Source organism: Dioscorea cayenensis, chromosome 7 (assembly GCF_009730915.1).
Source record: "Dioscorea cayenensis subsp. rotundata cultivar TDr96_F1 chromosome 7, TDr96_F1_v2_PseudoChromosome.rev07_lg8_w22 25.fasta, whole genome shotgun sequence".
NCBI classification, from domain to species: Eukaryota; Viridiplantae; Streptophyta; class Magnoliopsida; order Dioscoreales; family Dioscoreaceae; genus Dioscorea; species Dioscorea cayenensis.
The window spans coordinates 15,738,056-15,747,592 of NC_052477.1; the positions used below are offsets into that span (position 1 = coordinate 15,738,056).

A 9,537-nucleotide genomic window follows, 5' to 3' on the forward strand; every position below is an offset into this window, starting at 1 on the left:
TGGTTTGGCCGATGAGGATCCAAACAATCACATAGATAACTTCTTGGAAGTGTGCGACATGCTTAAGATTAATAGTGTTACGGATGATGTTATCAAGTTGAGGGCCTTCCCATTTTCCTTGAAAGGGAGAGCAAAGCAATGGCTACATTCATTACCTAGAGCATCGATCACTATATGGCAGGAGATGGTAGAAGATTTTCTTGCCCGATATTTCCCTCCCGGAAAATCTGCAAAGCTTAGGAATGAAATATCCTCCTTTGTGCAAACAGAATTGGAGTCTCTTTTTGAGACATGGGATATGTTCAAGGAGCTCCTGCGGAAATGTCCTCAACATGGGTTCCCCGAGTGGATGATCATTCAGACTTTCTATAGTGGGTTGAATCCAAGCACAAAGCAGTTACTTGATGTTGTAGTAGGAGGTATCTTAGGAAGCAAGACCCCTGAAGAGACTTGACTTCTCATTAAAGAAATGGCTATGAATAGTTATCAGTGGAACACAAGGGATAGAAAGAAGGTAGCCAGACTTTATGAGATTGATGTAGTTACCTCATTTGCGACTCAGGTTGAGTAATTGAGTAAGAAGTTAGACACTCTAACTTCTCCTAGTGTGGCAGCTATGATGAGTTGCACCGGGTGTGGGGTAGGATATGCTCCATCCGATTACCCAATTTCTATTAGTGGTACATCCTTGGTGGAACAAATGGATTTTGTGGGTAATGCAATGAGAGGATAAGGAAATTCATAAAGCAATACCTATAATCTAGGTTAGAGGAGCCACTCGAATCTTTCTTGGAGTAATCAAGGGCAACAGAAGACGATGGCACCACCTGGTTTCCAACAACAACAACAACAAGCCCCGAACATTTAAAATATAGTGTCAGGGTTGGAGAACCGGATGACCAATCTAGAGAAGGCTTTGACCAAGTTCATTTCATCATCGGTTACAAGATTTCAATTGGTTGAAGCCACACTTCGCAACCACACCACTTCATTGCATAACTTGGAAAATCAAGTGGGACAAATTGCAAAGTCACTCTCAGAAAGAACTCACGGAAGTTTACCTAGCAATACGTAGAGAAACCCAAGAGAACATGTGAAGGCAATCACTTTGAGAAGTGGTCGTGATGTTGAGGGTAGGCTCCCTAGTGAGAAGACCAATGTTGAAAAACCCGAGGTTGTGGAGGTTGAGGAAATAGCAAAAGAAAATAGGGTGGTACCCCCACCCTACAATCCAAGAATCCCTTACCCTTAAAGGTTGAAGAACGACCAAAATGATGACCAACACAAGAAGTTCTTGGGTCTATTCAAGCAGTTGCACATCAACATCCCATTTGTGGTGAGGCATTGTCTCAAATGCCTCGCTATGTAAAGTTTCTCAAGGACCTCTTGACCAACAAGAGGAAGTTGGAGGAGAGTGCATCTTTGATTCTAGATGGTTCATGTTCGGCAGTGTTGTAAAAGAATATGCCAAACAAGAAGAAGGACCCCTGAAGCTTTATCATTCCATACAACATTGGCAATTTGGGTAAAGAAAATGTGTTGGCGGATTCAAGGGCAAGCATCAACAACTTGCCTTATACTTTCTACTAGAAGTTAGGCTTAGGAGAGCCTAGGCCCACTCTGATGACACTTCAATTGGCCGACCGAACGGTTAGACATCCGAGGGGCATCATCGAAGATATACTTGTGAAAGTCGACAAGTATATATTTCCTGTGGACTTTGTAGTGTTGGATGTTGATGAGGATGTCGATATCCCGCTAATTCTTGGGAGGCCATTCTTGTGCACTTCCAAGGCTCTTATTGACATAGACGGCGGGGAGTTGACCTTGTGAGTTTGTAATGACAAGTTGACATATCGGCTCACCGAAGCCATGAGATATTCTCTTGATTTTGATGATACTTTGTATTTCCTTGACACTACTGATGAGCTAATCAATTAATATGTGTAGGAAATGATGAATCCGGATCCGTATGAAGGGTTGCTAGACCAAGAGATGGAGAATGAAGAAGTTTTGATGCTTGGTCTAGAGGACAAGTTGCAATCTACCCTGGGAATCATGAAGAAGATGATCCAAAAGATAAAGCAAGTAAGGAGACGCCACAAGAAGCACCCCAAGGCTAATGGGGAATGTGCAAGAACAGAGTAAGGGTGACGATCCTTTGGGTAGTAACAAGCTAGATAACTTGACCTCTACCTTGAAAAGATTATGTTCATCATGCTTTCAGGTTGTAGGTAAGAGGGAAACCTTCATTTATAAGTCCTCATGAGGTAAGAAGAGGTACGTTAAGCTTAATAATGTTAAACAAGCACTTCTTGGGAGGCAACCCAACTCTTTACTATTTTTCTAGGTTTTAGTTTAGTACTTGCATGAATAAGAGATTTAGTGTTGATGTCTTAATCTTTTTAGATGCAATTGCTGTGTTTTTCTCGTGGATTATTGGTGTTTTCATGAGCCTAATTGTAATTGCCAAAGTTTCTTGGTCATTTGAGCGTATTTTGCATCATTCTCTGGTCAGATTTTCTCATATCTAGGCAGGCTTTGAGTATGTATGAGTGTGCAGAAATTTTCTCATATCTAGGCAGATTTTCTCATATCCAGAGAAGACACACAGCCATGTGTAACTTCCACATGGGTGTGTGTCTCCATTCAGAGCTCATCGGGAGAGGACACATGAGCGTGTGTCTGCTCCTATGAATGACCTTGTGATGGTCACACGCCCATGGGTAATTTCCATACGGGATTGTGTTTCTCTACAGAGTTATCAATCTCCATCCCGAGAAGAAACAGGGGCATGTGTGTGCCCCTGTGGATGACTGACAAGATCCCCTTGCGTATATCCCGCAAGTGCACGGGTTTGTCGAAGTAATAATCCCGGGTGAGCGGGGTCGAATCCACAGGGAGTAGGGAGTAAAGACACTTAATTCGATTCTTAGCTATGTGGAGTATCAACAATGATAAGTGTGATAATGATTCAATTCTCAACAATTAAAAGCAACAAGTAAGAGAGCAAAAGTAAGGAGGAGGCAAGGCAATCGATAAAGATGGGGTACTCTGATGATGCTTCACCTAGGAAAATCGTTTCAAGTGCAAGAACTCTCTATTATGCTTCCTAATCAATGCAATAGTGAGTCATGGAAATCCTTACATACATAGTCCCAAATCTAAGGTCAACTAAGCTTAACTCTATACATGTCCCGAAGGAGAAATCGAACAATCTCAACACCTCGCACTCGCATAGAGTTGCAATGAGCTCTAGGGATTCAAAGTGATAAATCTCTTACTAAAAGTAGACCTAACCCTTTGGTCCAGGCGGAAGGTCCCTAGCCACAATTAAGCCCTAGATAGTAAGATCCTCTCAACGCTTCACTCCATTGCAGCGCAACTAGGCCCCAGTGGAGATTCATCCCTTAGACCACTCACTCTATTATGGCCGCAAAGAACTCGAGGGACGGAGGTAGAATCTATCACGCTGGAGGGAAAGGGGGACGCTCCCGTGCCTCTCGACTCACCCTCTCAACCCCTCTCCAACCTAGCTTTTGTCTAACGCTCGTGGTGTGTCACTCACTCACAAGGTTACCAACAAGAACTCTCAACCCCTAGTGTCACTCTAGGGGAAATGTTCATACAATCAAGCATTCAAGGTTGGAACTCACAATAAACATCAATTTATTGAAAGCATAATAAAGAAGTTCAATGAAAGCGAATACATCCTAGGGATTCACAATCACCCAAGTACCCACTAGGGGTTTAGCTCTCCATGGAGCTAAGTACAATCAAAAGAAATCGAATGTAAAAGCAATAAATCCATAAAGAAACCCCTCGATGGTGCGTGTCGATGGTCTTGTGGAAAGTCCTCTACTCGTCGTCCAAGGATTCCTTCGTCCGGTATAGGATACGCCTTGATCGAAGCTCCCCTACCAACCTTCTTCCTAATGGAATCACGATGTCGGAGCCGTAGAACCTCTCTAAAAACCTTGGCCAATACCCCTCGAAAACCCTAGCCGAAGCCCTCTCGCAAGTTGGGGAAAAGATGGAGAAAAAAATATGAAATCGGGGCTGAAATCGGCTTTAAATAGGGCTAGAATCGAGGCGACTACAGGGCGTGTATGATGTCACACGCCCATGGAATTTCCACACGGGCGTGGATAATTTCCACATGCCCGTGTGGATTCTCTGTTTCTCTGATTTCTCGGCCGGCTGTGAACAGTATTGCTACAATACTTGCTACGTTGTTTTCCTATGATAACCTGCTGCAGTACTCTGCCGGAAATACTCCTGAATTCCATACTTTCATTGGGAGTAGCATAAGCGGGACTACGTTTACGTCGTGAATCACTTGCTTCTTCAATGATGTACATGTTGGTGGATCTCTTGTTCTTATATGCATAAGTCGGAATGCTCGAGTGTGACTGCCTTTGTGCCCCTCAAATGAATGTGCTCACTTGAATACGAGGAGGTTGGCACACACTCTAGCATCTCACACCGACCTATGTCTCTTCGCGTTTGAACCTTAGCAAGATCTCCTCCAAAATAGGTGCATTATGATCCACAGGCCTATTTCCTTCATACTCGAGCCTCACAACCCTACCCGCATAAAAAGTAACATAAAAACACACACATTAATGTAAAAAAACACGAGAAAAGTAATGCTCAACATAAGGAATGAGCAGCCTGCATTCATATCGCACAAGCACTTATCAAACTCCCCCACACTTAAGGTTTTGCTTATCCTCAAGCAAACATTAAAAACATTACAGTGCATCAATGAAGAAAATGTTGAAAGTGCTTGGCCTTAGGTTTACCAAAGTATACAAAGATAGCATTCTACAAGTAAGGAAAAATTTCAACACTAAATACGAAAAAAATCAATGCTCTAGCTAAAAAAACTTGAATAAAAAAGGATAACAAAACCCGAATTTCGTGTAAGTGTGTGAACTCACTCAAAACACCCCAAGTTATACTCCTCGAAGTTCTAAGTGCAAGGAACTTATTTATCTACACAAGTGATAAAAATTTTAAAAGATGATAGTAGCTTCACACATCCTCTAAGGTAGCCCTTTCCAAAGCGGCCGCTAAGGTGGCTTTCACACTTTCGAGGTGGTAGCTCTTTCTACCTGGATGGTAGCTTTCTCTCATCCTATGAGATAGCTCTTTCTCTCATTATGGCATAACTAGTATCTGACTTGTAAGAGTAGCTTCATACTTCATAGGTAGTAGCTCTTTCCACCCAACAAATACAACTAAACAAAAAAAAACTATTTTGTTCCTTCTTTTCATTTTTTTCCATTTTCAAAAAGAAGTAAACCTAACTAGTCCCTTTAACCTCAAACATGAGTTTCCAATAGAGTTCAAAGAGTGAGTAGTGCACTAAGGTAGCGTTTGGTTGGATGTAATTCTAAATGCAGTGGATTTCTAGTTACAATGTAACTGGAAATACTTGGCTATAAAAATACAGTGCAGTCAAATCTTTTGTTTGGTTGGATGTAACTGGAATTACTGTATTATAAGATTTTATGTTTGTTTGGAAGGATTTGTAAATCTGGAATTGAAAAACATGTGTATAAGTGTATGGATATGTCTGCGTATATGCATATATACATATATATATATATATACATATATGTATATGTATATGTATATGTATATGTATATATTTGTGTATATATACATATATATGTGTATTTATATATGTAAACATACTATATATAGGTATATCTAGGGAATGTATATACATACATGTATGTATATATAAATATATGTGTGTATATATATGTGCATATATATATGTGTATATATGTATATGTGTATGTGTATATTTATAGATTTATGTATATATATGTATGTATATTATGTGTATACATATACGTATATGTGTATATATGTATATGTGTATGTGTATATGTTTATGTGTATATATGTATATGTGTATGTGTATATGTATATGTGTATATATGTATATGTGTATGTGTATATGTATATGTGTATGTGTATATGTATATGTGTATATGTATAGATTTATGTATATATGTATGTATATGTATGTGTATATGTATATGTGTATATATGTATATGTATATGTATAGATTTCTGTATATATATATGTATATATACATATACATATATACTGGTTTTGAACTCCCGGGATTTGGTTTTACGGTCATTTTGACCGTAAACCAAAATCCCTCAATGATGGGATTTCAAAAGCACATGAAAAATGAAATACATCAAAACAAACACCGGATTTTAAAAAGGTAAGGGATTTGGAGTTACATGTAACTCCAAATCCCTTGAAACAAACACTACCTAAGTGTAAATCGGGCAAAAATTCCTAAAAATTCAAGCAAGAACTAGAGCATGAAAAACATTCAATGTTAACAATTCTCCTAGACTTAAGAATACAAACATTGCAACTAAGGTGAACCGCCATTGGCTATGTGAGTATATATCAATCAAGAACAATAGAAAAGATATGCGCATTATGAAACTCCCCCCCATACTTAAGTTGTACATTGTCCTCAATGTACACATGCAAGCTCACTCAAAATATATCATTCAAAAATAGATGTGGGAGAAGCAATCAAAATAATACTCCCCTGACTCCTAGTGTTGCGTTTGATGAAGCTAATTCATTGGGAGTAGTGTTCCAACGGGTTGTGAAGCTCGCACGGCCAAGTGCCAAAGCACTTTGGCCGTGCCCATGACTAAGTCTCAATTTCCAAGAAGACAAGACCATCTGCACGCATACACGAGGGGGTTCGAGTGAAGCTCAAGAAAAAAACAAAAAAATAACTCGAGTGTATAAAAAGATGAAGCAATGAATACAACTTCGATAATGCAAAAATAACATAAACTCGGAAGGGAAATCCTTTACGAGTGAACAAGTCTAAAAAAACAAGAAAAATAAGATAAAAGTAAAATGCATGAAAGTAAAAGAAAGATCAAGTGTCGAAGTCGCTCTCGGGCTCCGCTGTTGTTGCTGCTAAAGTGGAAGCAAATAGTAGGTCCTCTGCTGCTGGGGTCGAGGATGGAGGTGCTGGAGGTACTGATGAGGCCTCAAGAATCCTCGGCTGCAGGACAAATGATGAGGCAATGTCTGGCTCTAGGATCTGCTGTAATATGTCAAAACGTGCCATGAACTCTGTGTACTGAGTGGCCTGCGTAGCCCTAATCTCGGTGATCTCTGCTCGAGCTTCAGCCACCTCTGTCCGTACCACTCCCACGGCATTCTCAAGCCTTTCAAAACGATCATGGGCTCGAGATGGTGGAACTGTACGCACGGGGGATGGTTCCACTACTGCGGGAGGTGTCTCGGTCTCCATCGGTGTTGATTGTACCTCGGGGGCGGACTGAGATGCCCCAGCTTCATCTTCGAATGGTATGTTCAGCACATAGACACCATTTGAATATTTTCGGGTCAACCCCATGAGCCTCATGGTCTCTAACCCAAGTGGTGCTGGTATTATCGCTTTCTCGGTTCCGCTGATTTTGTCTCGGAAACCCATCCCCACAATGAGTCTGGTAATATATGGACCCGAGAAGATGACACCCATTGAGGATATTGTCCTTGATGCTTCAAATACTCTGCTAAAATGTGTCCCAGATGGACCGGTTCGTTCCGAACCATGGAGTACAAGTACAGAAGCTCTTGCTTGTTGATGACTCCCGTACTATCACCACGCCCATTTACTGACCTGCTTATGATGGCGTGAAGGTATCTGTAACTAGGTCGAGATAAACATCAAGCCTTAGACACTCCTGGTTCATAACGCCCCTTTCCACATCATAATGAATATGCCTTAATGGGAGATAAACACGTCATGTCAATTGGAAGGTTCTCATACTCCTCAGTTTCAGTATATTCATCATCATATAGACCAAGTCTAGTGGAAAACTGTGTGACACTCATACTATGATGCTGCCCAAACCCTCTAAACTGAATCGCGTTGACACTATCAAAATGAGCATAAGAGCGGTCGAACTCAGATGAAGCAAACACCTCCAAAGTAAGTGTGCGGATAGCAGGGTCACAAATGTTCAGTAACTTGTGCCAATTACCGCCCAATAATAATTTCTCGACCTCGTCAGCCATATCATCTGCTAGTTGTACCTTCCTGAGTAACTCAATATCTGGGATTCGCGTTTGACCAAACTTAAGCTTCTCTAACCGCTCAAATCGAGCTTGATGCGCCGGTAGTGTGAATTCCATAACTTCCGGTTCAGGGGCAGGCTTTCGAGGCCGCTTAGCAACTGTTTTCTTTGATTTGGTAGCCATGCCTGCATGTATTAGAAAAGAAAAATCCATCAGGTCCATTCAGACTGCAGAAAAATGAGAACACACGGTCGTGCGGAAATTCCGCACGCCCGTGCGCTTCCACGGGGCATGGAAACCGCACGCCCCTTGTAGCCAATCTCCATGCCACCTCTCTATTCCACTTCCATGTCGTCTTAGAAACAAATTATAATTAGTTTTAGCAAGAAAACGATGCGTATTAACCATTTCAATCGCAGACAATCAGTTAGAATCCGACGAAATCGAAGAAGAGAGGAAATCAAGGCTTACCAATGAACTGCACGTAAACACTCCTACAATCCACACAATGCTCTATCAATCGACTCGAAGACGACAGTAGCAGGGGACAAGAGTGTCAGAAAAAATGCTCTGTGGGTGTTTTAGGGTTATTTGAGGAGAAGGGTGTGACTCTTGTATTAGGAGAGCGGATGGTCTTTTAAATCCTGAGGAACCACACGGGCGTGCGGGAGTCGTCCACGCCCGTGCGCTCACAAATAACAGGTTCAAAGGGGCGGACGCACGCCCCTGTGGCCTTACTGGATATCCGAGAAAAATTATGCACGCCCGAGCGGAATTTCCGCACAGGCGTGGACATTCACATGTCGAACTCACAGGGGGCAGCCGCACGCCCCTGTGTTTTCTCGGGATGGTGAAAGCAACCTGCAGAGATTCGCACGGGCGTGCGGAAATGACCCACGCCCGTGTGTGGTTCACGAGGTCACCCACAGGGGCGAGTCCACGCCCCTGTGTGTTCTCGGGAAAATCTGCCCAACTCTGCAAGAAAGCACACGCCCGTGCGGAAATTACCCACGGGCGTGCGCCAGTCGCATGGTCGTCCGCAGGGGCAGCCGGACGCCCCTGTGCCCTCTCTGGGTGAGTTCACAGCGCACATCCACGGGCGTGTGGAAATTTCCCATGCCCGTGCGTTTTCTCTGGATGACTTAGAAAAACCTTCAGGCTCTTCAAAAAAAAATATTCTGAACATGTTGACACACTCAGAGTCTGCCCTATTATGCAAAATTTACCAGAGAAAAACACAAAAATAGAACTCAAACGACCAAGTTTCGCCAATTCACAACAAAACACACAATGAATTCCTTTAAAACCCACAATAAAATCGCAGCACAAGCACTCAAAAATTTATACACGAACACTTAACAATTTATTCATGCAAACAAACTAAACTAAAAGGCACAAAAACAGTAAACACTTGGGTTGCCTCCCAAGAAGAGCTTGTTTAACGT

At 41.9% G+C, this 9,537-nt stretch overlaps 1 non-coding gene across 1 annotated transcript; it reads right to left on the bottom strand.

The window, feature by feature from the left end:
* Window positions 1-232: 232 nt before the first annotated feature.
* LOC120266011 lies at window positions 233-339 on the bottom strand. The gene has a single exon (XR_005537855.1). It is a non-coding gene; the product is annotated as a small nucleolar RNA R71 (small nucleolar RNA).
* Window positions 340-9,537: the final 9,198 nt, after the last annotated feature.